Below are 25,954 nucleotides of genomic sequence, written 5' to 3' on the forward strand. Positions count from 1 at the left end.
ACCCTGTCCAACCATGAACTGCCTCTGCTCCATCCTTCCACAGGCAAAAGGACAATGCACCTGTGAGACTGAGAACTGGACTCTGCCATGGACATTACTCCACCCCCACCCATCACCCTTATAATCACATGTACCAATATCTAGCACTGTAAATAAATCACATATTGCACACAAATCAGTTTGGAGTCATGCTGTATTATTAGCAAATGTATTACATATTACTGTTCAATATCTGTTCTGTCAATTAGTGATGACAACATACCAATGTCAATACGCTGTAGTTCATGGGCTTACCAAGCAGAAGTCAGGCACTGAGTCATACAGCACTGAGAAGGGAAGGGAAAAACAAAAATTACCCAAAAAGATCTGGTGGGAACTACAGAAAGTACAGATGCAGGAGGCTATAAGCAATTGTGAAATGGCGTGGGTGATTCTTACCTGGGTGTTACTGGAAATACTGTTGTATCACTCTGTCCCTATTGTCTGTGTCGTCCTCTGAGTCTTCCTCCTCTTCACTCTCCACAGGCTCCACGGCTTCTACAACACCACCATCTGGACCATCCTCCTGCAGGAAAGGCACCTGGCGTCGCAAAGCCAGGTTGTGAAGCATACAGCACGCCACGATGATATGGCACACCTTCTTTGGTGAGTACATTAGGGATCCACCGGTCATATGCAGGCACCTAAACCTGGCCTTCAGGAGGCCAAAGGTTCGCTCAATCACCCTCCTAGTACGCCCATGGGCCGCATTGTAGCGTTCCTCTGCCCTTGTCCGGGGATTCCTCACTGGGGTCAGTAGCCACGGCAGGTTGGGGTAACCAGAGTCACCTATTAGCCACACACGTTGTCTCTGTAGCTGCTCCATCACATAGGGGGTGCTGCTATTTCGCATCACATACGCGTCATGCACTGACCCTGGGAACTTGGCATTTACATGGGAGATGTACTGGTCAGCCAAACAGACCACCTGGACATTCATCGAATGATAACTTTTTCTGTTTCGGTACACCTGCTCATCGTATTTTGGGGGTACCAAAGCCACATGGGTCCCATCAATGGCACCAATGATGTTGGGGATATGTCCAAGGGCATAGAAATCACCCTTCACTGTAGGCAAGTCACCCTCCTCTGGGAAAATGATGTATCTCCGCATGAGTTTCATCAGGGCGGACAACACTCTGCTCAAAATCTTAGAAAACATAGGCTGAGACATTCCAGATGACATGGCCACTGTGGTCTGGAATGACCCACTTGCCAAAAAATGGAGGACTGACAAAACCTGCACCAGAGGGGGAATCCCTGTGGGTTGGCGGATGGGGGACATCAGGTCTGGCTCCAGCTGGGCACACAGTTCATGGATAGTGGCACGGTCAAGTCTGTATCGAAGTATTATATGGCGTTCTTCCATTGTCGACAGGTCCACCAGCGGTCGGTACACGCGAGGATTCCTCCTTCTCATCGCAAGTCCCAGCGGACGGTGCCTAGGAAGGACAACATGGAGCACAGAGTCAGCCAAACCAAAGGTACGTACAGACAGCTTGCACAGTTAAAGAATGGCAATGGGTTGAAAGGCGTGTATGTGTGGCAATGCAAGGCCCAGGCCTGTGTGTCGCAGTCAAAATTAAGCCATGTAGGCCCTTGAAATGGCGGCTGCCTGACCTGTGAAGTGGGACAATGGGATGTGAGGTCAATGCGCTGGCGGGGCACACCGTGGCGGTAGGCGGTCGAAGACCGCGGCGCAAAGCCGCATTGGTTAACATTGAAGCCTATGGGTTTCAGGAGCCAATGACGAAGTGCGCCGGCGGTCGCGGTACGCACCGCCGCGGTACGCACCGCTGCGGGCGTGACCGCCATTTTCTATCTGCTTAATCACTCGAGACCTGATCATCCACAGGAGAGGACCTATACTGCAAGTGCTGCTGTGACCTCGGTCTGGAAGATACAATGGCTGCTGCGACTGGGGAAAGGGCCCCTGCCTTCACGTCTGAAGAGCTGGAGAAGCTCGTGGATGGGGTCCTCCCCCAGTATGCGCTACTCTACGGTCCTCCAGACCAACAAGTGAGTACACCGGGTGCACATGGAATGGGCTATGCCTGTGTGGATTGGGGTGGATGTAAGTTGGTGGGGTGGGGGGCGAATGAGGAGTGCAACGCCCGACAGATGAGAGCATGTGCCATATGGCAAAGTTGGTGGGGGGGGCCAATTACATCTAACATGCAGGTCATTGATGATTTCCTCCTTTCCACCCTGTACATGTCAAATAGGTCAGCGCCCATCAGAAGATCGAGATTTGGCGTGCAATCGCCAAGGAAGTCCGGAACTTGGGGGTCCACAACAGACGGGGCACCCACTGCCGCAAGAGGTGGGAGGACATCCGCCGCGGAACAAGGAAGACTGCAGAAACACTGCTGGGGATGGCCTCCCAACCTAGGAGGGGTGCCAGTCACACCATGACCCCCCTGATGTCCCGGATCCTGGCGGTGGCCTACCCTGAATTGGATGGGCGCTTTAAGACATCACAGCAGACACAAGGGGGTGAGTATCAGCACATTCTCCTATCTTTCTGCGCAGTGGAGGCGTATGGGTGGGGGAGGAGGGCTGTGGGTGACATTAGGCCAGGGCGCTTTCTGTAGTGCAGTCCTCTCCCTTAGGCATGGCCCTGTGCCCCCGGCCCCCACCTCGGTAGGGTGACAAGTACAGCCATTGAAGGTCCAGCATCTCCCATGTGCGCGTTTGACGTCTCTTGGCCTGTTGTCTTAGTCAGTAGTACTGAGTAGCGTACCCCGAATGCGCGGCTTAGTGCATTAGGCACCTGTGTCTGTCCTCTCCGCCAACGGTGTTGACATTGCATGCACTCAACCTGGTCTTCTTTTTTCTCCCCCCACCCTTTCTCTTCATCTTCTTGTGCATGTGTGCATTAGCATCATCAGGCGGAGGAGATTTGGCATCGGAGCACGAGGGAGCTGCAGGACACAAGGCCCCGGTGGGCCCAGGAACAGACACCGAGGGCACCAGTGATCCGGAGGGCGAGGGGAGCACCACGACGGGGACCGCTGGTGAGAGCAGCGAAAGCGACACGTTCTCGGATGGGAGCTCCCTAGGGGTGGCGGCAACATCCGTGCCCCCCGCCTCTACAGGTACAGCCGCCACCCAGCGCACCAGCCCCGCCCTCCCAGCAGCCCCTCAGTCTTCGCTCCGTGCCCGTTCGCCCAGGAAGGCGCGCGTCTCCTTCACCCCAGGCACCTCAGCCCCTGCCCCTGTTGCCCCTGCTGCCCTCAGTGCGGAGCTCATTGACCTGGTAAGGACGCTCATTGTTGGGCAGACGACCCTTGTGAATGCCATCCAGGGTGTGCAAAGGGAGGTGCAACAGAGCAATGCGTACCTGGAGGGCATTCATTCGGGTCAGGCTGCCCATCAACGAGCGTTCACTGCTCTGGCCTCAGCACTGACGGCAGCCATTGTCCCTGTTTCCAGCCTCCCTCTTCTTACTGCCTCCAGCCTTTCTCTGTCTCCTGTTCCTCAGCCTATCCCATCCACACCATCACACCAGCCTGCACACACCTCAACACCCAAGAGCAGCTCATCCAAACACAAGCACCACAGATCCCACAAACACTCACCCAAGCAACACCCAGATGCAGACATGCCAACAGCCACTGCCACCCCTGTGTCCCCCTCCTCCTCGTCTCCCTCCTCCCTCCCTGTGACGTCTACACTCACACCTGCATGCACCCCAACATCAGCCAGTGCTTCCATCACCACCTCACCCTCCAGTACAGTCCACACTTGTGCAGTCACCACCCCCACTGCCATTTACACGTCCCCTGTGTCCTCTCCCACTGTGTCTGTCACCCCCTCTTCCAAGACACACAAACGCAGGCAGCCACCCACCCAACAGCCATCCACCTCACGACAGCCTACAGCACCAGCACCTTCACCCAATGACAGCACACCTGACTCTCCTACAACCACCTCCTCTACCTCCACTTCCATCTCCACTTCTCCTACCCTTTACCTTGGCCCTAAAAAACTTTTCATGGCTAAGCTTGACCTCTTTCCCCCCGATGAGCTCCCCCATCCATCTTCAAAGAGTCCCAAGAGCACCGCAGCCACCACCAGCCCAGCTTCGGGTGTCACTGTTGTGCATGGGTTCTGGAGCCCACCCTTTGCCAGCAGTGACACATCGATCAGCAGCAAGGACACGTCCAGCCCCCCCCCCGGCAAGAGGACCCGCAAAAACAAGGGCCGCCGTGCGAGGACCGACAGGGCTGCCCCCAAGGAGCAATGTGCGGCCACTTCACCACCCACACCATCTAGGGGAGGCAAGGGCCCGAGAGCCCCATCAAAGGAGCGGAAGGGCAGCAGGAGCGCGGAGAAGGTGGACCCCACATGCCACATCCCAGCTGGGAAGGAGGACACTAAGGAGGCCAGGAGTCCGTCCCCGAAGGGTCCAGAAACGTCACGGTCCGAGGGCGACTGAGCAGGGAGTCCAGGCCAGGTCTGGCTCCCTTGACCTGCTGAATGAGCACCGCTGAACAGGGCCCGCCGTGGAGAAGAGCACCGCTGAACAGGGCCCGCGGTGAAGAAGAGCACCGCTGAACAGGGCCCGCCGTGGAGAAGAGCACCGCTGAACAGGGCCCGCCGTGGAGAAGAGCACCGCTGAACAGGGCCCGCGGTGAAGAAGAGCACCGCTGAACAGGGCCCGCCGTGGAGAAGAGCACCGCTGAACAGGGCCCGCCGTGGAGAAGAGCACCGCTGAACAGGGCCCGCGGTGAAGAAGAGCACCGCTGAACAGGGCCCGCCGTGGAGAAGAGCACCGCTGAACAGGGCCCGCCGTGGAGAAGAGCACCGCTGAACAGGGCCCGCCGTGGAGAAGAGCACCACTGAACAGGGCCCGCCGTGGAGAAGAGCACCGCTGAACAGGGCCCGCCGTGGAGAAGAGCACCGCTGAACAGGGCCCGCCGTGGAGAAGAGCACCGCTGAACAGGGCCCGCCGTGAAGAAGAGCACCGCTGAACAGGGCCCTTCTTCTCAAGCACCGCTCCGCTGGGCCCTTCCTCTCAAGCACCGCTCCGCTGGGCCCTTCATCTCAAGCACCGCTCCGCTGGGCCCTTCCTCTCAAGCACCGCTCCGCTGGGCACCGCCGTCTCAAGCACCGCTCCACTGGACCCTTCCTCTCAAGCACCGCTCCGCTGGGCCCTTCCTCTCAAGCACCGCTCCGCTGGGCCCTTCATCTCAAGCACCGCTCCGCTGGGCCCTTCCTCTCAAGCACCGCTCCGCTGGGCCCTTCATCTCAAGCACCGATCCGCTGGGCCCTTCATCTCAAGCACCGCTCCGCTGGGCCCTTCCTCTCAAGCACCGCTCCGCTGGGCCCTTCATCTCAAGCACCGCTCCGCTGGGCACCACCGTCTCAAGCACCGCTCCGCTGGGCCCTTCCTCTCAAGCACCGCTCCGCTGGGCCCTTCCTCTCAAGCACCGCTCCGCTGGGCCCTTCCTCTCAAGCACCGCTCCGCTGGGCCCTTCATCTCAAGCACCGCTCCGCTGGGCCCTTCCTCTCAAGCACCGCTCCGCTGGGCCCTTCCTCTCAAGCACTGCTCCGCTGGGCACCGCCGTCTCAAGCACCGCTCCGCTGGGCCCTTCCTCTCAAGCACCGCTCCGCTGGGCCCTTCCTCTCAAGCACCGCTCCGCTGGGCCCTTCCTCTCAAGCACCGCTCCGCTGGGCACCGCCGTCTCAAGCACCGCTCCGCTGGGCCCTTCATCTCAAGCACCGCTCCGCTGGGCCCTTCATCTCAAGCACCGCTCCGCTGGGCCCTTCCTCTCAAGCACCGCTCCGCTGGGCCCTTCATCTCAAGCACCGCTCCGCTGGGCACCGCCGTCTCAAGCACCGCTCCGCTGGGCCCTTCCTCTCAAGCACCGCTCCGCTGGGCCCTTCATCTCAAGCACCGCTCCGCTGGGCACCGCCGTCTCAAGCACCGCTCCGCTGGGCCCTTCCTCTCAAGAACCGCTCCGCTGGGCCCTTCCTCTCAAGCACCGCTCCGCTGGGCCCTTCCTCTCAATCACCGCTCCGCTGGGCCCTTCTTCTCATGCACCGCTCCGCTGGGCACCGCCGTCTCAAGCACCGCTCCGCTGGGCCCTTCATCTCAAGCACCGCTCCGCTGGGCCCTTCATCTCAAGCACTGCTCCGCTGGGCCCTTCCTCTCAAGCACCGCTCCGCTGGGCCCTTCATCTCAAGCACCGCTCCGCTGGGCCCTTCCTCTCAAGCACCGCTCCGCTGGGCACCGCCGTCTCAAGCACCGCTCCGCTGGGCCCTTCATCTCAAGCACCGCTCCGCTGGGCACCGCCGTCTCAAGCACCGCTCCGCTGGGCCCTTCATCTCAAGCACCGCTCCGCTGGGCCCTTCATCTCAAGCACCGCTCCGCTGGGCCCTTCCTCTCAAGCACCGCTCCGCTGGGCCCTTCATCTCAAGCACCGCTCCGCTGGGCACCGCCGTCTCAAGCACCGCTCCGCTGGGCCCTTCCTCTCAAGCACCGCTCCGCTGGGCCCTTCATCTCAAGCACCGCTCCGCTGGGCACCGCCGTCTCAAGCACCGCTCCGCTGGGCCCTTCCTCTCAAGCACCGCTCCGCTGGGCCCTTCCTCTCAAGCACCGCTCCGCTGGGCCCTTCCTCTCAAGCACCGCTCCGCTGGGCCCTTCTTCTCATGCACCGCTCCGCTGGGCACCGCCGTCTCAAGCACCGCTCCGCTGGGCCCTTCATCTCAAGCACCGCTCCGCTGGGCCCTTCATCTCAAGCACCGCTCCGCTGGGCCCTTCCTCTCAAGCACCGCTCCGCTGGGCCGTTCATCTCAAGCACCGCTCCGCTGGGCCCTTCCTCTCAAGCACCGCTCCGCTGGGCCCTTCATCTCAAGCACCGCTCCGCTGGGCCCTTCCTCTCAAGCACCGCTCCGCTGGGCCCTTCATCTCAAGCACTGCTCCGCTGGGCCCTTCCTCTCAAGCACCGCTCCGCTGGGCCCTTCATCTCAAGCACCGCTCCGCTGGGCACCGCCGTCTCAAGCACCGCTCCGCTGGGCCCTTCCTCTCAAGCTCCGCTGGGCCCTTCCTCTCAAGCACCGCTCCGCTGGGCCCTTCCTCTTAAGCACCGCTCCGCTGGGCCCTTCCTCTCAAGCACCGCTCCGCTGGGCCCTTCATCTCAAGCACCGCTCCGCTGGGCCCTTCCTCTCAAGCACCGCTCCGCTGGGCCCTTCCTCTCAAGCACCGCTCCGCTGGGCACCGCCGTCTCAAGCACCGCTCCGCTGGGCCCTTCATCTCAAGCACCGCTCCGCTGGGCCCTTCATCTCAAGCACCGCTCCGCTGGGCCCTTCCTCTCAAGCACCGCTCCGCTGGGCCCTTCATCTCAAGCACCGCTCCGCTGGGCACCGCCGTCTCAAGCACCGCTCCGCTGGGCCCTTCCTCTCAAGCACCGCTCCGCTGGGCCCTTCATCTCAAGCACCGCTCCGCTGGGCACCGCCGTCTCAAGCACCACTCCGCTGGGCCCTTCCTCTCAAGCACCGCTCCGCTGGGCCCTTCCTCTCAAGCACCGCTCCGCTGGGCCCTTCCTCTCAAGCACCGCTCCGCTGGGCCCTTCTTCTCATGCACCGCTCCGCTGGGCACCGCCGTCTCAAGCACCGCTCCGCTGGGCCCTTCATCTCAAGCACCGCTCCGCTGGGCCCTTCATCTCAAGCACTGCTCCGCTGGGCCCTTCCTCTCAAGCACCGCTCTGCTGGGCCCTTCATCTCAAGCACCGCTCCGCTGGGCCCTTCCTCTCAAGCACCGCTCCGCTGGGCACCGCCGTCTCAAGCACCGCTCCGCTGGGCCCTTCATCTCAAGCACCGCTCCGCTGGGCACCGCCATCTCAAGCACCGCTCCGCTGGGCCCTTCATCTCAAGCACCGCTCCGCTGGGCCCTTCATCTCAAGCACCGCTCCGCTGGGCCCTTCCTCTCAAGCACCGCTCCGCTGGGCCCTTCATCTCAAGCACCACTCCACTGGGCACCGCCGTCTCAAGCACCACTCCGCTGGGCCCTTCCTCTCAAGCACCGCTCCGCTGGGCCCTTCATCTCAAGCACCGCTCCGCTGGGCACCGCCGTCTCAAGCACCGCTCCGCTGGGCCCTTCCTCTCAAGCACCGCTCCGCTGGGCCCTTCCTCTCAAGCACCGCTCCGCTGGGCCCTTCCTCTCAAGCACCGCTCCGCTGGGCCCTTCCTCTCAAGCACCGCTCCGCTGGGCCCTTCATCTCAAGCACCGCTCCGCTGGGCCCTTCATCTCAAGCACCGCTCCGCTGGGCCCTTCCTCTCAAGCACCGCTCCGCTGGGCCCTTCATCTCAAGCACCGCTCCGCTGGGCACCGCCGTCCCAAGCACCGCTCCGCTGGGCCCTTCCTCTCAAGCACCGCTCCGCTGGGCCCTTCATCTCAAGCACCGCTCCGCTGGGCACCGCCGTCTCAAGCACCGCTCCGCTGGGCCCTTCCTCTCAAGCACCGCTCCGCTGGGCACCGCCGTCTCAATCACTGTTTATGGTTCACTGTGCCCACCATGCCTCCTCCTTGACCAGTGGAGACTGTCATCCACCTGATGGACTGTGGCTTTGCACTCCCCAGGATGGTCCAGTGGGCAGCCCACCCACTGTAGAGACATTGAGAGACTGTGGCTTTGCACTCCCCAGGATGGTCCAGTGGGCAGCCCACCCACTGTAGAGACATTGAGAGACTGTGGCTTTGCACTCCCCAGGATGGTCCAGTGGGCAGCCCACCCACTGTAGAGACATTGAGAGACTGTGGCTTTGCACTCCCCAGGATGGTCCAGTGGGCAGCCCACCCACTGTAGAGACATTGAGAGACTGTGGCTTTGCACTCCCCAGGATGGTCCAGTGGGCATGGTGGCTCCTCGTGGATCTGGCGTCGTGGACTCATGTGGCTGTGGTGCCCCCCCCTTCCCTTCCCCCTGAGGTGCCTGTAGTTTTTACATCTGATGCCCCTGCAGTGTTCTCTCCAAAGGACTCAGGTCTCCTGTGTGGGCTTTGCCCTTGTTTCTCAAAGCTTTGGCCCACGGACATGATGAATTCGTAGGATGTGCAGGACTTGTTACTTCAGTTATACACTGATGTGTATGTCATTGGTTTTCTTTTGAATATCTTTCATGGTTGTACGACATTTTTCAGGACCTTTTTGGTACATAAATATTTATTCCAAATTTGATTATGTCCTAGCATTTTTCTGGGGTGTTTGGGTGGTGCCACTGTGACTCTTTGCTCTGCATTGGTGTGTACATAGTTGGGGGGGGGGGGTCGCATATGTGTGTGCCCGTAACCTTTCGTCCTCCCCCCTCCCGTGTGTCGTAGGTGCAGTACTCACCGTTGTCGTCTGCGCCGGACTTCGTACTCGTGGTAGATGAGAAGGTAGACGAGAGCAGGTAGGATGTTTAATTCGGGTTCCATGCTGTCCTCCTTCCTCCTGGAGTGCGTAGTGGTGAGCGTTTTCCCGTTCGTAGTCTGTTTCCGCCGTGTTTTTATCGGCAGTGCTCCCGCCCCGGAAATGGTGGCGGATTGGTGAGTTGTGATAGTGTGGGCGGTACATTGTCTGCCGCCTGGCTGTTGGCGGTGACCGCCGCGCTGTTTGTTTGTACCGCCGTGGCGGGTGGAGTGTTAAAGTGGCTGTCTGTGTTGGCGGTTCCCGCCAGGGTCAGAATTCCATATTTTTTACCGCCAGCCTGTTGGCGGGTTGGCCGCCGCTTTAACACCGACCGCCAGGGTTAGAATCACCCCCAATATCTTTTTATTTAATGGCACACTTTGTAGACAAAAACTTGAAGTATCTATGGGTACTTGCTTTGCTGCATGTCTAGCAAATTTGTTCCTGGGGTGGTGGGAGAAGTCACTGATCCAGGATACTAATGATTTAGCATATCTACAATGGGTAATATTGTGGCTATGCTACATCAATGACATTTTTGTGGTGTGAAAAGGGACCAAAGAAGAGGCTGAATCATTTGTGAAGGAATTGAATAACAATCCCCATAACTTGATAATCACTCACAATATCAGTAAGAAGATGTGATCTAGCTTTATGTTGAGGTGGAAGTAGTGAACAACAATGTTGAGACTAGGCTTCATGGAAAATCCACTGCAGGTAACAGTCTCCTTCACTCTCTCAGTGGTCATCCTACGAATTCTAAGTGGAGCATTCCGTTTTGGTAACTACTGAGAGCGAAAAGAAACTGCAGTTGTGAAGAGTCCTACCTTAGAGTGGAAAAGACATTGGTCAATAGATTCAAAGAGAGAGAATACCCCTGATGGGTTCTAGATGAAGCCTTCAAGAAGATGAGGAAAACTGAAATAAGTGAGACCCTAGTGGAGAAAGAGGGGGCCAGCATCACTGATGAGAACCAAAATAGCATGCGTGCCATAATGACGTCCAGTAGCTAGGCTATTGAGATCCAGGGGATTTTCTGCACACATTGGAATATAGTTAAGGAAGACCCCCACATTGTCGTCAAAGTAGATGCACAACCCATAATAACATACAGGAGAGGACATAACCCTGAAGGATATGATCATGCATAGTGACATTACTATAACTAAAAGCATTAAGGACCATACCTTGCAAGTTTTCCTTCCCTGTGGTCATTGCAGGGCATTCTAGAACAGTACGATGGTACAAAAAAATAAAAAGACCAAGTTGGGGGGGGGGGGGGGGGGGGATAGGTGATCAAACAACTCCTCACCTGTAGCACTGCATATGTAATATATGTTCTTGCGTGCCCATGTCAGCTGAGATATATGGGGAGTACTTCATGGATGGCCTAAAAGAGGACAATGGAACACATGAGGGCTATCATGAATGTAGATCCCCATTATCCAGTAGCTAGACATTTTTATGAGAAGCATGGTAGAAACAGTGCCCTATTGTCTTTCTATACTATTCAGCATATAGCACAAAGTTCCAGAGGTGTTAACAGAATGATGCAATTGAGACCACAGGAATCCAGGTATATCTTGGAGTTCAAAACTAAACCCCCTACTTGCCTCAATTCTGATGAGGAATTGGGAATACATTTGTATGAGGAATATGAGGGACACTGTTCTTCTTATTATTGTCAGAAATAGTCTGTACAGTGTCTCAGGTAATGTGAAACATGGGGACCAGAGTTGTTGTCATACTGTACAGTAGCATAGGAATATGTTGTCTTAATTACACTGGTGTTAGGGTTGCACTGATATGTGTTTTTTAAATGTTAATATTGTATCTTTCAGATAGATGGAAGGGCCCACAAGAATGCATGGATCTCATGTTCAGGATGGACATTATCTTTTCCACACTCCTGCTACAGTTAGCACTTTATTTTGAAGATTCAGATACGTTTATTTAATTTTCTGTACCCCAAGAGTTGGGTTTCATCTTCCTCTCGTTTATAGTTTGTATCATCAGTTATAGTTAGTTATCACAACTAACTATAACTCGTGCCCTAAGGTAATTATAACTCGCACTCCTGCCATGTACAGTTTTTTCTCAAAATGTTTACTGAAAATTTTAGATTATCAAGAATGTTATCAAAGATGTCATGAGTGCTGTAATTTTAGGGTAATTAGCAGTGCATGGCGAGGGCATGAGTCATAGTTACCGTAGGGCACGAGTTATATTTACTTTCAATAACACTAACTATAACTAGTGAATTTCTATGTGAGCCTAGCTATAACATCCATGTGAGCTTTGTTTTCTATGTTTTTTTCAATTCTATTTTCTAACTATAATGTCCTTGTAATCTTTGTCTTTTTCAGTGAATTTCTATTTTTTTAACATATACCAATTTTCTTCACTATACTTTAATCCAACCACTGCCGCGCCCAGCCTTTGGTCGTGTGGGGTGGGGGATGGCCACAAGACCTGGCCTGCGGCCAGGCACTGATCCCAACCCTCTATAAGCACCCAAGCTTATACCATGCACCCTTCACCCATGCACAGTGGAGGTTGCCTGCAAGACCTGGCCTGCAGCCTTTGGCCGTGCGTGGCAGAAGTTGGCGGCAGTGCTTAATTTGTAAATAGAAATGTGCCGGTGCTCAGAGTTCTCCTCTGAAACAGGCAGCTGCTGCAATTAAATGTGCAAGCATGGAATAATGAAGCAGCATAATCCTGAAGCCATCTCGGGCCTCTTAAATATATTTAAAGCCACTCCCTTCCCCTTAAACTCACTCTTGCAGCTTTCTGCTCTCTCCTATTGTGACGCTTTTTCGTTTTCTCTTCATCCATCTTTCCCAAATGTGTCTTTTGCTCGCACCAAATGCTTGAGGCAGAAGAATTAGCGCCAGGCCTCAAAAATAAGTGCCGGTGCTCAGCACCTGAAACAACAAGCACAAATTAAGCACTGGTTGGCAGTGGCTTCTTTGGGCATCAGAACAGGTGTGAGAGGGTGTATCTGAGGTGAGAGTGGCTGTGAGCATACCTGTCTGGGTGTGAGAGTGTGTACATCAGTGTTTTAGTGGGTGCATCAGTGTCTGTATGGGACTGTGAACGGGTGCATTAGGGTGTCATTGAGTCTGTGAGTGGCTGTGTGAGAGTTTAAGTGGGTCTCTGAGTTGGTGTGTAACTGCCTGAGTGGGTCTGTGAGTGGGTGCATGCGGGTCTGACTGGGACTGTGAGTGGGTGCGTGAATGTCTGAGTGGGTGTGTGAGAGAAAGTGATTGAAAGAAAGAGAGAGAAAGTGAGAGGGCGAGAGATAGCAAGTTCTTTAGGCTTTGATGTATGAAATACTTAGAATGATATATCTCTGCATAATTTAAAAAGAAAAATGCATTTGTTATTAAAAAAAAGTAAGATCACCTTTCAGTATGAGCCTCAAACATTTTTACTTGAAATAAAAAGGGAAATGAGTCCAGCTAGGCTCAAACCCTGAACCTGAACGCTCATAGTGAAGGTTTGTGGTTTTAGCACTTGAGCTATATCTTTTTTTTTACATTTTTTTTTTTAACCCTTTATGGGCTATCCGGGACTGTGGAGAGCCCTCAAAGGCTCATCCGCGGTCCCTGCATTTTTCATTTTATATTTTATTTTAGAAAAATACCTTTACGAGCTATCCGGGACAGGATAGCTCGTAAAGGTATTTTTCATATACCACAAACTTCCTCCCTGAGTATAGTTGATTCCTATTTTGATCCCTATTAACATCAAGATGACTTTTTAGATCTCCACATAAAATGAGAGGAAGCGGCCATGAAGCCAGCACTACATTCAGCCAAACAATGACATCCACCTCATCCACGTTAGAACCATAGACAGAACGAATTGTGGACCGGCCCTTACCCACACTGTATTCTGAGATAACACATCGGCCCATCTTATCCAGAGCTTATCCAGACTGTCACCCCCCTAGGTGTTAGACTCTGCTGCGTGCAGATCACAAGTGAAAAGCCCAGGTCCTTAAAAAACCCACAATTGTTCCAAGGAATGTGGTTCTTTAGAATACAAACCAAATCTGGTTAATGACCCTTAATCCCAAAACAACCCTTCTTCTCTTAGTCTTATCATTGAGTCCAAATATGTTGACGGTGCAAATCCACAACTTAGAATTTACCACTTCATCTCATGCAAGAGCCTGTTCAGGTCACATCATCAGGCAAGCCTTCACTGGCCCCCTCATAACTGCCTAGAGTAAGGTTCCAACTCACAACAAACTGGATGAAATTCTTAAAAGGGGAATCAACCAAATTACTCTGTTCCTGCTGCTGTTTAAAATGGCCTATCTCTATCACATTTCAAGCTTTGGTATTATTTACCTGTTCATGTCTGCTGTGACACCCAACCAGCACTTTACCATCTTTATCCCTGCCCCTCCCCACCCCTCCTTCACTGACCCTCCCCCATCCAACTCCTCCTCCTTTCCCCACCCCTTCCCTGCAACCTTCTGGAAACAGTCGGACCAGCCAGGTCTGTTGATGGTAGCCTGATCTCTCCTGCACCTCTACCTCAATTAACCCTCAGTGGTATACTCAAACCCACTCCCTTCCTAAAAAACAAACAAAAAATAAGCCTCCGACCACCATTCAGAGCCACAGCCCCAAACTCTTGCTTTACCTGGCACATATATGAATATACATGAGTTTGCAAACAGCTTCAAGGGAGCATCCTGAAACCCAGCCAGGCTACGAATACCTTAGCCTGAGCTCAGATGTTCTAAAAACTCTTTTGTCTTAACCTCAGATGTAAAAGAGTGAAACTTGTCCTAATAAACCACCTTAAGCTTAGCCAGGTTCAATAAATATGCCTGCACCCCCTTATTGTGAAAAGGTTGTATCAGTTGTCAGAGGTGCCACCTTCTCGCCACCGTCACGTGGCAGAAGTACAGCCTGACAAATAAAGAACCCTCTTCAAAGGACATCTTCTGATCTGGATGTGCCAGGTCGGAGATTGCCAGTCAAAGTAGAAAATTGCCAGAAAGATTAATATTGCCCTGGGTTTTGCCCCATTATTCATGGTCTGGGTATTTTGTTTAATGGGGAATCTATGGGTCAGCTGAACCTCCACTTCCCAGTTCCAGTCAGATAGTTCCCAGAAAACTCCCTTAAATAGTCCCTCAATATAATTACAGGTATCCGTCCCTTCTAGTCTTTGGGGAATGTCCAGAACTCTAAGATTAGTCCATCAAATTCTATTGATGAAATCTTCAGTGTCTACTAGGCAACAACCATTTGAGCCTCCAAAGAATCTGTCACTTTCTTATGTGTTGTTGATTCACTCTCTAATGTTAAAATTCTGTTCTCAGCTTTCCCCATCCTTATGGAAAATTCTGAACAAGTTTTGGCACCATTGTGCTTTGGTAAGTTGCGTCAAGCGAGACCGTATCCGGGGTTCCTTGAGCAGCATTGCTCTCACCTGTGGCACCTTCTTACAGGCTGGTCAGAACAGAATAGTCCCAGAGCAGTTCTTTTACCTCTACCGTCTGCGTTACTCACATCACTTAACACACTGACCACTGAGTTCCCTCTTAAGTGCTCTTTCCGCAGCTCCTCCTCCTCCTGCTCTGACCAGTCCTAGACATCGAAAAGTGAGAAAACATAATCTCCTGAGTCTACATCAAAACATACTTTCAAATGCATGCGATCAGGTACTAGAAAATTAATGCCAAACCAAAATGTAGTAGAATATTTAAAACCTGGAATTCCCTTCACTCTATTGCCATAAAGTAATGCAATAATGTTTGCATATTTTCTACCTTAGGTCATGGTTTCAGAAAATGAATGAAATAGAATGGTGAATATTTGTTTCATTTTACACTGAAAAAAAATATTTAAAAAAGATGGATCTGTGGAGCAGCCTCAATAGACTCACCATCTGGGGCAATTTCTGTACTTTCTGCTGGAGAAGACCTCCCACCCAACCCCTCCACTGAAGTATTAGATACATGTGAGCCCAATACAGAAGGCATTGCCACCATATCTGTTTCTCCATTAAGAACAGCTATGCTGTGTGGTAGCCTCATGCAGGGTTTTTTTCCGATTCACTAACCCCCATCTCAGGAGGTATCTGAGTCCTCCCTACAACAGAGGGCAGTAGTATGCTGTCAGCCCAGTGCTCTTGATAAATCTCGCTGGCTCCAGAATTTGGGAGAGAAGCCACAGGACACAGCACCAGATCCTGGGCATTTCTTGTTGAGGCTGCATTGGTGTCAGGGAGCTGGATAGGCTTCTTAAAAAAATCTGCAGCTGAACATGTAACTGCTGATTTTGTGGGTCCACCAACACCTGCCTCAGGGGTTCGACTAAAGATCACTTCTTGGTTGAAGGCTGGTTAGAACGCCAAGTCCCCGCTTCAACTCTAACCGATGGTACCCAATGATCGCTGTCAAACGTTTTCAAGCCTGTCACACTCTTCGGAGGCATTACTACTGCATGCCAAGCAGAGTGGAGTCCCATCTGAACCGACACCGAACGGACCACTCAGGACACAAGCAATCTTAGTATGCGATCGAGCAAGACTAGATTCTTCACTGTAAGTAGTCAAACAGCTATTGAAATGCTAGATGGACAAAGCTCCACATTCATTCCCAACAAAGGCTACATAGGGAGCAAGAAAGAAGTCCATAGAGGCTTAGTTGCAGAGGAAGGTAGAAATGACTGTCTTCACAGGGTCACCATCTTGCTTCTGATTCTTTCTTCTGCCCTCAATGGTCTGTTATATAGCCAAAGTCTTTCTTTCTTGTCCTGCATGGTTAGTTTGTTTCCCCTGCCCCACTTTCTCCTGCCCCCCCATGGTCTATTGTGCTGCAGTGCCCCTCTGCCCCCATCTAGCTAGCATGCTCAACCTGTTGCCTCTGCGCCCCCCTCCCCGCCCTCAATTATCCAAGTCCATGCCCCTGACATCTACCTCCCAACAGTATTCTAATGAACAACTAGATTGCTAACATTCTATTGTCCATATTTATACTTTTTGATGCAAAACATGCGCTTAAGCAGTTTTGCGTCAAAAAAATTAGCGCCGGCTAACGCCATTCTGAAGCGCCATGCGGGCGCCGTATTTATTGAATGACGTTAGCCGGCGTTAGCCGCCGGCGCTGTCTGGTGTGCGTTAAAAAAAACGACGTACACCAGGCAGCGCCGGCGTAGGGGAAAATGGAGCTTGGGCGTCAAGAAATGGGGCAAGTCAGGTTGAGGCAATTTTTGCGCCTCAACCCGATTTGCGCCATTTTTTTTTCACTCCCAACCCCCATAGAAATGACTCCTGTCTTAGCAAAGACAGGAGTCATGCCCCCTTGCCCAATGGCCATGCCCAGGGGACTTCTGTCCCCTGGGCATGGTCATTGGGCATAGTGGCATGTAGGGGGGCACAAATCAGGCCCCCCTATGCCACAAAAAAAAAAAAAAAAAAAACTTACCTGAACTTACCTTAATGTCCCTCGGATGGGTCCCTCCAGCCTTGGGTGTCCTCCTGGGGTGGGCAAGGGTGACAGGGGGGGTCCCTGGGGGCATGGGAGGGCACCTCTGGGCTGCTTCAGAGCCCACAGGTCCCTTAACGCCTGCCTTTTGCAGGCGCTAAAAAACGGCACAAAAGCGGCCGTACGTCATTTTTTTTGACCCGCCCACTCCCGGGCGTGATTTTGGCCCGGGAGTATAAATCCGACGCACATGCCTCGGAGTCGATTTTTTAGACGGGAACGCCTACCTTGCATATAATTAACGCAAAGTAGGTGTCCACGCTAAAAAATGACGCTAACTCCATGGACTTTGGCGCTAGACGCGTCTAACGCCAAAGTATAAATATGGAGTTAGTTTTGCGTCGAAATTGCGTAAAAAAAAACGACGCAATTCCGGCGCAAACGGAGTATAAATATGCCCCTATATTTTTTATAAAAATGTGGCATGCCTGATGTCATTTTGATGTTATCAAAACTGTAATACCTAAAGCATTTCTTTTAGAAATGATAAAAATGAGAAGGTCTTATTCCAATAGAAATTATGGTTAGTGCTCTAAAAAACGAAAATAAGTACACTTTTTCAGAGTTCTCAAATAGCAACAAAGCACTTTTAAATTATTTACAATCTTGATTTTTTTATCCTGTTGATCACTTGGCTATATGTTACACTTAGGGGGAAAAGTATGTGGTATTAGGGCCAGAGCTGCAGTCTGTGGACCCAGGTTTGAGTTTCGGCGTCAGCTGGATATCCTGTGATTCTGGGCAAATCACTTAGTTTCCCCAAACCTACACCCCAAAAAGGAATGTGTCCTTGTGTAATGTAACTGATGCTCATGTAAAGCACTCCACTACCTTTGGGTCAAGTATGCATGACATAAAACTGCAAAAAAATAAATAAAATAAGTGTTATGCACACTTCTGTCATTGCCTACATTTGGGTAATACTTGTGCTTCGTTTGGGCTCTTTTTTCTCTAGTGGCCACCTTGGCAGACGTATTTGTAATGATGATCTCCTCATTTACTGCGGTATCCTCAGTAGAAAATACTTTCCATCTTCCACTTCAATTCCATCAAGTTGGCGGTCATATGCCCCACACGTTTGGCATAAATTCAGAATGCTAGCACCCTAGTTGCTCATTAGAACACTGTAGTAAACTGCTGATCACCAGGGAGTTAACTGGCAGTCTGCTGCTGGTGTTGAAAGTGCTTGTTTTAGTCTACATGTCAGAATGTTTTAATGAAATAAAAGAGGAAGATATTTGAGTATTCATTTAAATCATGTCCTAATTTGTCTTTCTACAGCACTAACCACAATTTCTATAACAAAATGAACCTCCTCATTTTGTTCTTTTCTAAATAAAATGGTTTACGTTTTACCAGTTTGATTCAATCAAGATGGCTTCAGGTGTGCCACACCTTTGTCATAAGTAAGACTGTTAGCACTTTAGTTGTTCTTTAGAACACCTTGGGAGCTGCCGTAGAAAGAAGGTAATCAAATGAGAGGCTGCTTCACTTGGAAGTACAAAAGGAAGATATTTTAGAGCTCACTTAAAACATGTCCTAATTTTCCTTTCTACAGCACTAACGATAATTTCTATGATAAAAATGAACCACCTCATTTAGCTCCTTTCTAAATTAAGTGTTTTAAGTTTTACCAGTTTGACTCAATCAAAATGGCTTCAAGTGTGCCACACGTTTATCATAAGTAAAACTGTTTGCTCCTCTTAGAACTACATGCTTTACTGAGAATGAGTTCATTCTCATATGACTGAAAAAAATTCTGTGAATGTATAGAAAATATCAGTTCATTTTAGCTTCTGAAGCAAGTTCCATAACATTTATGGGTAAACCATGAGAAAACAGTTTCTATAAAACTTAATTCATGAAATTCCAGCAAAAGGCTTTTTCACAGGGTAAAATCACCTTAGCAACAACTAATTAATACTCTAACTAAAATCTGTTATCATCCTTCATACGATCTCCTTTTTAAACCTGTCATTCACTACAATGCATTTCAATGGGGTACTATCATGTATATTGGTCCCCTGGGGCCTGGCATTACCATTAGGGGGTAGTGGGCATGAATAACTTTTTCTTGAGCCAAGTTTGGCCCCAGAGACACCATCCCTTGGGGCCCAGTAACATTTTGTAGGGAGAGGGGACAGGCAGCCCCCCTCCCTGGGCTGATTTTGCCCCAGGGACCTTAATGCTGGGGTTCCAGTACCAATTCAAATGGGGAGGGAGAACAAGGTTCCCTTCCCAGGCCAACTTAGGCCCCAGAGACCCCATTTATTGGATCCTGTTTCCATTAAGGGTGTGTTCCCTGCTGCCCACTAAAGGCATCCACCAAGCTGTTGTTGAGAGCCCCAAAGCCTCCATGGCCCCAGCCAGCTGACCACATCCAGCTGGAGCTGGTATTGCTCCCCATGCAAGGAACAGCTAATAAAGCTGCTCCTTGCAGGTGGTGGCAATATTTAGATCTGTTTCACTGCCTGCTCCACCGTTGGCAGGGAAACCAAAAGATGTAAAGTCTACTTCCAGCAGAGGGGATAATATTTTTAAGCTCCTGTCAGCGGGGAGGAGATTTGGTGTTTGCACCCGCTTGGGGGAGATTTAAAAATGCTCCTGCCAAGTGAGAGCAAACATAGGTGTCCCTGCCTGTGCTGGTGCAGTCAGATAAACCACTATGTCCCAGGGGTGGGCACCCTGAGACATAGCCTGTGAGCCAGCCTTCAGGGACGGGGTCCCAGGGCCATTAATGGCCCATGGAGGGGTTCATCTGGCTCCCTGGGGCCTTTTCAAGCTTGTGGATGTGTGCCACATAGCCCTACTCCACATATTGTGCATTTTGAGCCCTGTGGTGGGCTTCCGAGGGACTTTAGAGGTTTGAAAGGGGTGCAGCCCAGGCCCAGTAGAAGGCAGTTTTTGAAATGTGTTGGCTATCTGTCATGTATGGCACACAAAATAATTAAGGACAGATAATATTTTTAGAAAGAATGCCTCTGGAGTGGTGATTATATGCAGTGTACATGTACTGCAGCTGTTCTTCTGGAGAAGGAATGTGTCAAAGAGTGTCAAAGAGGAAATTGTTCACAGAAAAAAACAAGGGTTAAAGGGGCATTATAGTTAGTCTCACATTTCACTTGTACAAAATCAGTGAAATTCAGCAGTTATAGTTACCCGAGCTAATTATAACTTATGTCCCCGCAATCCCCTGCTTATGACCTCACATATTACATCATTCATAACTTGGGCAGTGACATCACTGTTGACATCCCTGATGACGTCGTCCAGTGAGTGTGAGTGTTTTCTAAACATTTATGAGTGTTAAGCATAGATACCAAGGTACTACAAAAGTTAAAATAGTATACTTTCTGTACTAATAATGAGTGCTACTATTTCCAACATATATTGTGTGAGTGGCTGTGTGCATCTGTGTGTGAGTGGCTGTCTGAGTGCCTATTTGTGTTTGTGAATCAGAGTGAAAAAGCCTGTATGGGTGAATAAGTAGGTATGTGAGTAGCTGTGTGGGTGAGTTAGTTGCTGTGTGAGTGACTATATTGGTGTGAGTGGATGTGTCAGTGGCTGTATGGGTAAGTGAGTGGCTGTATAGGTGGATGAGTGGGTGTGTAAGTGACTATATGCGTGGGTGTCTGAAAGGCTGTATTAGTGAACGACTGGTTGTGTAAGAGGCTGTATGGGTGAGTGACTGTTTGAGTGGATGTTTTGTTAAGTGAGTTGGTGTGAGTGGCTGTATTGTAGGGTGCCTATGTGAATGGATGTATGGGTGAGTGAGTGGATGTATTGAGAGGCTGTATGGGTGAGTGTGTGGCTCTGTTACTGACTGTATCAGTAAGTGACTGGCTATATGAGTAGCTCTATGGGTGAGTGAGTGGTTGTGTCACTGACTATGTCATGAGTGATGTAATATGTGAGGTCACAACCTGTGCCTTGCGGGGTCGTAAGTTATAGTTAGCTCAGTTAACTCTAACTCCTAAATTTCACTGGTTTTGTACAAGTAAAATTTGAGCCTAGCTCTAATGTCCCTGTAACCTTTGTTTTTTTAAATGAATTTTTAAGTTTAAAAAAAAATGATTTCCTAACTATAAAATCACTGTAATCTTTGTTTTTTTCAAAGAATTTTCAAGGTTTTTTTAATGTTGTTTCCTTGCTATAAAGTCCCTGTAACCTTTGTTTGTTTAAGTGAATATCTAAGATTTTTTGTCAATTTTTTATTTCTCTACTCTAACCACTAACCTTTGACTGCAAGTGTGTGAGTGAGTGCATAAGTGTCTCAGTAGGTCTGTCAGTGGGTGTGATAGTGTCTCAGTGGTTCTTCAGGTTGGTGCGTGAATGTCTGAGTAGGTCTGTGAGTGAGTGCATGAATGTGTGAGTTGGTCTGTGAGTGGGTGCATGAATGTCTGAGTGGGTCTGTGAGTGGGTGCATAAGTGTCTAAATGGGTCTGTGAGTGAGTGTGTGAGTCTCTGAGTGTGTGGGTGAGTGAGTCTCTGAGTGGGTCTGTGAGTGGGTGCATCAGCCTCTGAGCGGATCTGTGAGCAAGTTCCTGAGTCTCTGTGGCTCTGTGAGTGGGGTGCATGATTCTCCGAGAGGGTCTGTGTGTGGGTGTGTTAATGTTTGAGTGGGTATGGGAGTGGGCGCAGGAGTGTCTGAGTGAAAGTCTGAGCGCGTCTGTGAGTGGGTGTGCGAGTGTCTGTGTGTGTCATTACCTGTGTGAGTGACTGTGCCTCAAAGGAACCTTACCTACCCTTTTATCCAACAAGAGTCCACAGTTTTGCACAAAATATCTACCCAAGTGGAATTCTTTCTGCCCCTAAACTATAGCTGTGTAATGGAGCACTAGAAAATGTCACCAGTGACCTTGTGTGCGTTTTGCAATATGATTGTTCCTGATGTGTCTTCATCCAGAAATTTGTAGTAATATGGATCCTTGTAGAGAAAAGCCAACACGACTACAAAGATGTAAATCTCCACAAAACAGGGTCCTTCCTGTTATCTGTATGACATAACTGCTTCTTTGTTTTGTGGAGATGTCCTCATATTCCTCAGTTTTAAGAATGTGCCACCAAAATTAGAGGAAAACACACAGGAGGGCCCTTTGGTAAGCAGTCCATCATCCTGGCAAAAGGGGGAAGACATTTGCATACTAGTAAGGTGGATTGGGCGGGGCCAAGTGGTGGAACTTTAAGGTGATTTGCACATTTGCGTGCTCTTAACAATTTAAAGGGAAAACCATGGACTCTGCTCTCACTAGGAGAGGACAAGAAAGAATCCACACATCACAGTCACAAACAGATTGTGCTGCAACAGATCAATGATGCATTCACCTCCACAAAGGATTTCAGATTGATTTTCCAATATGGAATTTCTGAGAAAACACACTTGTTATGCCTTTGCCAACCAAGGAGTTAGAGTAATTCGACCTTTACAGAAGTGGAGCTTCAGCTACGTTTATATTTAGAAGTGCTTACTGGTGAGGTTTACTTTCTGTGAAATAAGCATCAGGGCCAGAACAGCCCCTGGGGACAAGTCTTCATTAATTAGAGTAGCGGGGTCACGTGGCCACACTCCCTGGAACAATTTTGGCCTCCGAAACTCCATCGTTCAAGGCCTGGCAATGTCTCCTGGGTGCCCTGGAGCTTACCCAGGGCACACAGTTTCAATGGGACTATGGGGGGAGCTTCCAAGTCCCCACAGTCCCAGACACCTTCCCGCCTCCTTCAGGTGTTGGTATTGATATAATGCGCACACAGAGCTGCTAAACATGTCCCGGGGAGGTGGGGGTTGCCGGGGCTGGGGGGACTACACGGCCCCCCAATTTTTCTTTTTACATTGGCACCCTAGGAAGGTGGTGGTCTTGTGGCCCAGGGGGTCTGTAAGGCTCCCCAGGCATAATCGTTAGAAATGGGGTCTTTGGTTGGCAGTCAGGTTCCCCCTTGTCCAAGCAAGGACCATCTCTCTAGTCAGGTTAGGCAACACAGAATCCAAATTATCCTGTGCCCAACCTCTGGTAGCTTGGCACTGAGCAGTCAGGCTTATCTTAGAAGGCAATGTGTAAGATATTTGTGCAATAAATAATGCAATAGAAGTATCAACACCACACAAATACACCACACAGGTTTAGAAAAATATAGAATATTTATCTGGATAAAATAAGGTCAAAACGATCAAGATATGATAAGTACATGTTGAAATATCACTTTAGAAAATGATCAAAAGAGTCTTAAGTTCTTAAAAGTAATGTGTCTCTTGCAAGCACAAAGTACTTGGTTTGCGTCTAAATTATCCACAAGGGAGATGCGTGAAAAACAAGGAGGTGTGCGTTGGTTTCTCCAACTTGGATCCTTTTCGGGTTGCCGAGTCTTTGGATGCCCCAGAAACGATGCAGAGAAATCTTGGGCATGCATTATGAAATCATAGTAGCTGCGCCGATCCGGTGGGCGATGCAGGGAAATTTCTGTTGCACAGTAGGCGCTACACCAATTCTTCTTGCAGGAAGTCGGGCTGCATCATTCCGGCTCGGCTATGCGTCGATCCTGTGGCCCATGCATTGAAGTTCCTGTCGCAACATTGGCGCTGAGACGATCTCTTCTCGGGGAGCCGGGCTGTGTCATTCCGGTTCAGCATGAGGTTATTTTGTCACTGCGATGCAGGCTGTGCGTCGTTTCTGGCAGGCTGTGTGCCGCAATTTCGACGCACAATGAGGTCTTTGCAGAGGAGAAGTCTTTTTGGCCCTGATACTTCAGAAAACAGGAGGCAACTCAATCCAAGCCCTTGGAGAGCACTTCTCAGCAGAGCCAGAGGGCAGCAAGGCAGTAGGCCAACAGCAAGGCAGCAGTCCGTCTCAGAAAAGCAGTCCAGGTGAGTCCTTTGGACAACCAGGCAGTTCCTCTTGGCAGGTTGCAGGTTCTGGTTCAGAGTTTCTTTCCCAGTGGTATCTTGTCCAAAAGTGTCTGAGTTGGTAGGTTCAGAGGCCCTGTTTAAATACCCAAATGTGCCTTTGAAGTGGGGGGGACTACAAAGAGTGGCTTAGAAGTGCACAAGGTCCCCTTTTAGAGCCATCCTGTCTGCCACAGTCCCAGTAGAGGGTTTGGCAGTCCATATTGTGAGAGCAGGCTACTGTCCTTTCACAAGTAAGAGTCAGGCCCTCCACTCCACCCTCCCAGCCAGGGAAGACCCATTCAGTATGCAGATGTGTGCAGGTGTGACTGAGCATCCTATGGTTGGGGTTGTCTGAGTGAAATGCACAAGGGACCTGTCAGCTAACAAAGCCATTTGTTGATCGTAAGGCACAGAAGGATTTAAGGGCAGAGAAATGCTCACTTTCTAAAAGTGGCATTCCTAAAATAGTAATATTAAATACATCTTCATCAGTCAGCAGGATTTTGTATTACTATTCTGGCCATACTAAATATGACCTTGTTACTCTTTTCAGTTCAGAATCTTCCACTCAACCAGTATTTGAGAGTAGCCCGAATGTTAGCCTATGAAAGGAGCAGGCCTCACAGCAGTGTAAAAAGAATTTAGGAGTTTTACACTACCAGGCCATATAAACTACACAGGTACATACATGCCCTGCCTTTTCCCTACATAGCACCCTGCCATATGGGTTACCTAGGGCCTACCTTAGGGATGACTTATATGTAGAAAAGGGTGAGTTTAAGGCTTGGCTAGTACTTTTAAATACCAAGTTGAGTTGGCAGTGAAACTGCAATCATAGGCCTTGCAATGGCAGGCCTGAGACATGGTTAAGGGGCTACTTATGTAGTTGGCACAACCAGTGCTGCAGGCCCACTAGTAGCATTTAATCTACAGGCCCTGGGCACATGTAGTGCACTTTACTCAGGACTTATAAGTAAATTAAATAAGCCAATTGGGTATGAGCCAAAGTCACCATGTTTTAAGGGAGAGAGCATATGCACTTTAGCACTGGAGCAGCTGTAAAGTGCGCAGAGTCCTAAATCCAGCCAAAACAGTGTCCAAAAAGTGGAGGGAGGCAGGAAAAAAGTTAGGGGTGACCACCCTAAGGCTGTCATGGCTAACAATAATTAACAAGAATCCCAGAGATGGGGTGGTACCCAGGTCCACCCGCAGCCCTGGGGACCACCACCTCCCCGGGGCTTTCACCAAAAAGTACACAGGGGGATGCCTGGCCCAATACAGCTCCCTGGAATGCCACCTTCCTGGGGTTTAAAAAAAATATGGTGTGAGGGGGCTGCATAGCTTTCCCCACACACAGCTCGGGGGACTGTCACCTCCTGTGGCTTTTAACTAATGTGGTGAAGGGAGTGGCATGGCCCCCTCAGCCACTTCCCCAGGGCTACAAAAAAAAGTTACGTTGTTCCATTTTGGACCTTTGGCCCCAGGAACCACCACCTACTTGGGGCTACTAATATTGGAGGGGGGCTGTGCAGCTCCCCTCAAGGAGCCACTGATGGCACTATGTACTGCCACCTGCCCGGGCCATCTCCTGCTATGTCCTGGATGATGCAAGATGGCTACTAACACTTCCTGGTTGAAATATAGCCAAACAATCAGAACTCAGCAGGAGATCAGGAGTATTTGCGAATCCTTCAAGCCTCCAGCTATTTATATTAGATTTTCTTTTAATATTTAAAAAACTACTTGACTGATTCACACCGAATAACAATAAAGCACTCTTTCTGGTCCAAGAGCTACATTCCGCCAAATTTGGTATGATTTTGTCCAGCAGTACGGGCTATGTTCATGTCTAAAATCTCTATGGGAAATATATCTGGAATCACACTTTTTTGACAACCCCCTTTTCTCGATCCCAGCTTGATGGATCACCCTGAATCTTCCCATGTACAGCAAGATTCTCAAGAACACTTTTTTTTTCAATTCTGTGAAGATTTGACTAACAACGCCAAAGATATAGGCAAGACAAAAAAGGCTTTTTCAATGGAACACAGTCCTAGCTATAACTACCTACTATATGTTTATATATATATATATATTTATATATATTTATATATATATATATATA

This window comes from Pleurodeles waltl, chromosome 11, assembly GCF_031143425.1.
Source record: "Pleurodeles waltl isolate 20211129_DDA chromosome 11, aPleWal1.hap1.20221129, whole genome shotgun sequence".
Classification (NCBI taxonomy): domain Eukaryota; kingdom Metazoa; phylum Chordata; class Amphibia; order Caudata; family Salamandridae; genus Pleurodeles; species Pleurodeles waltl.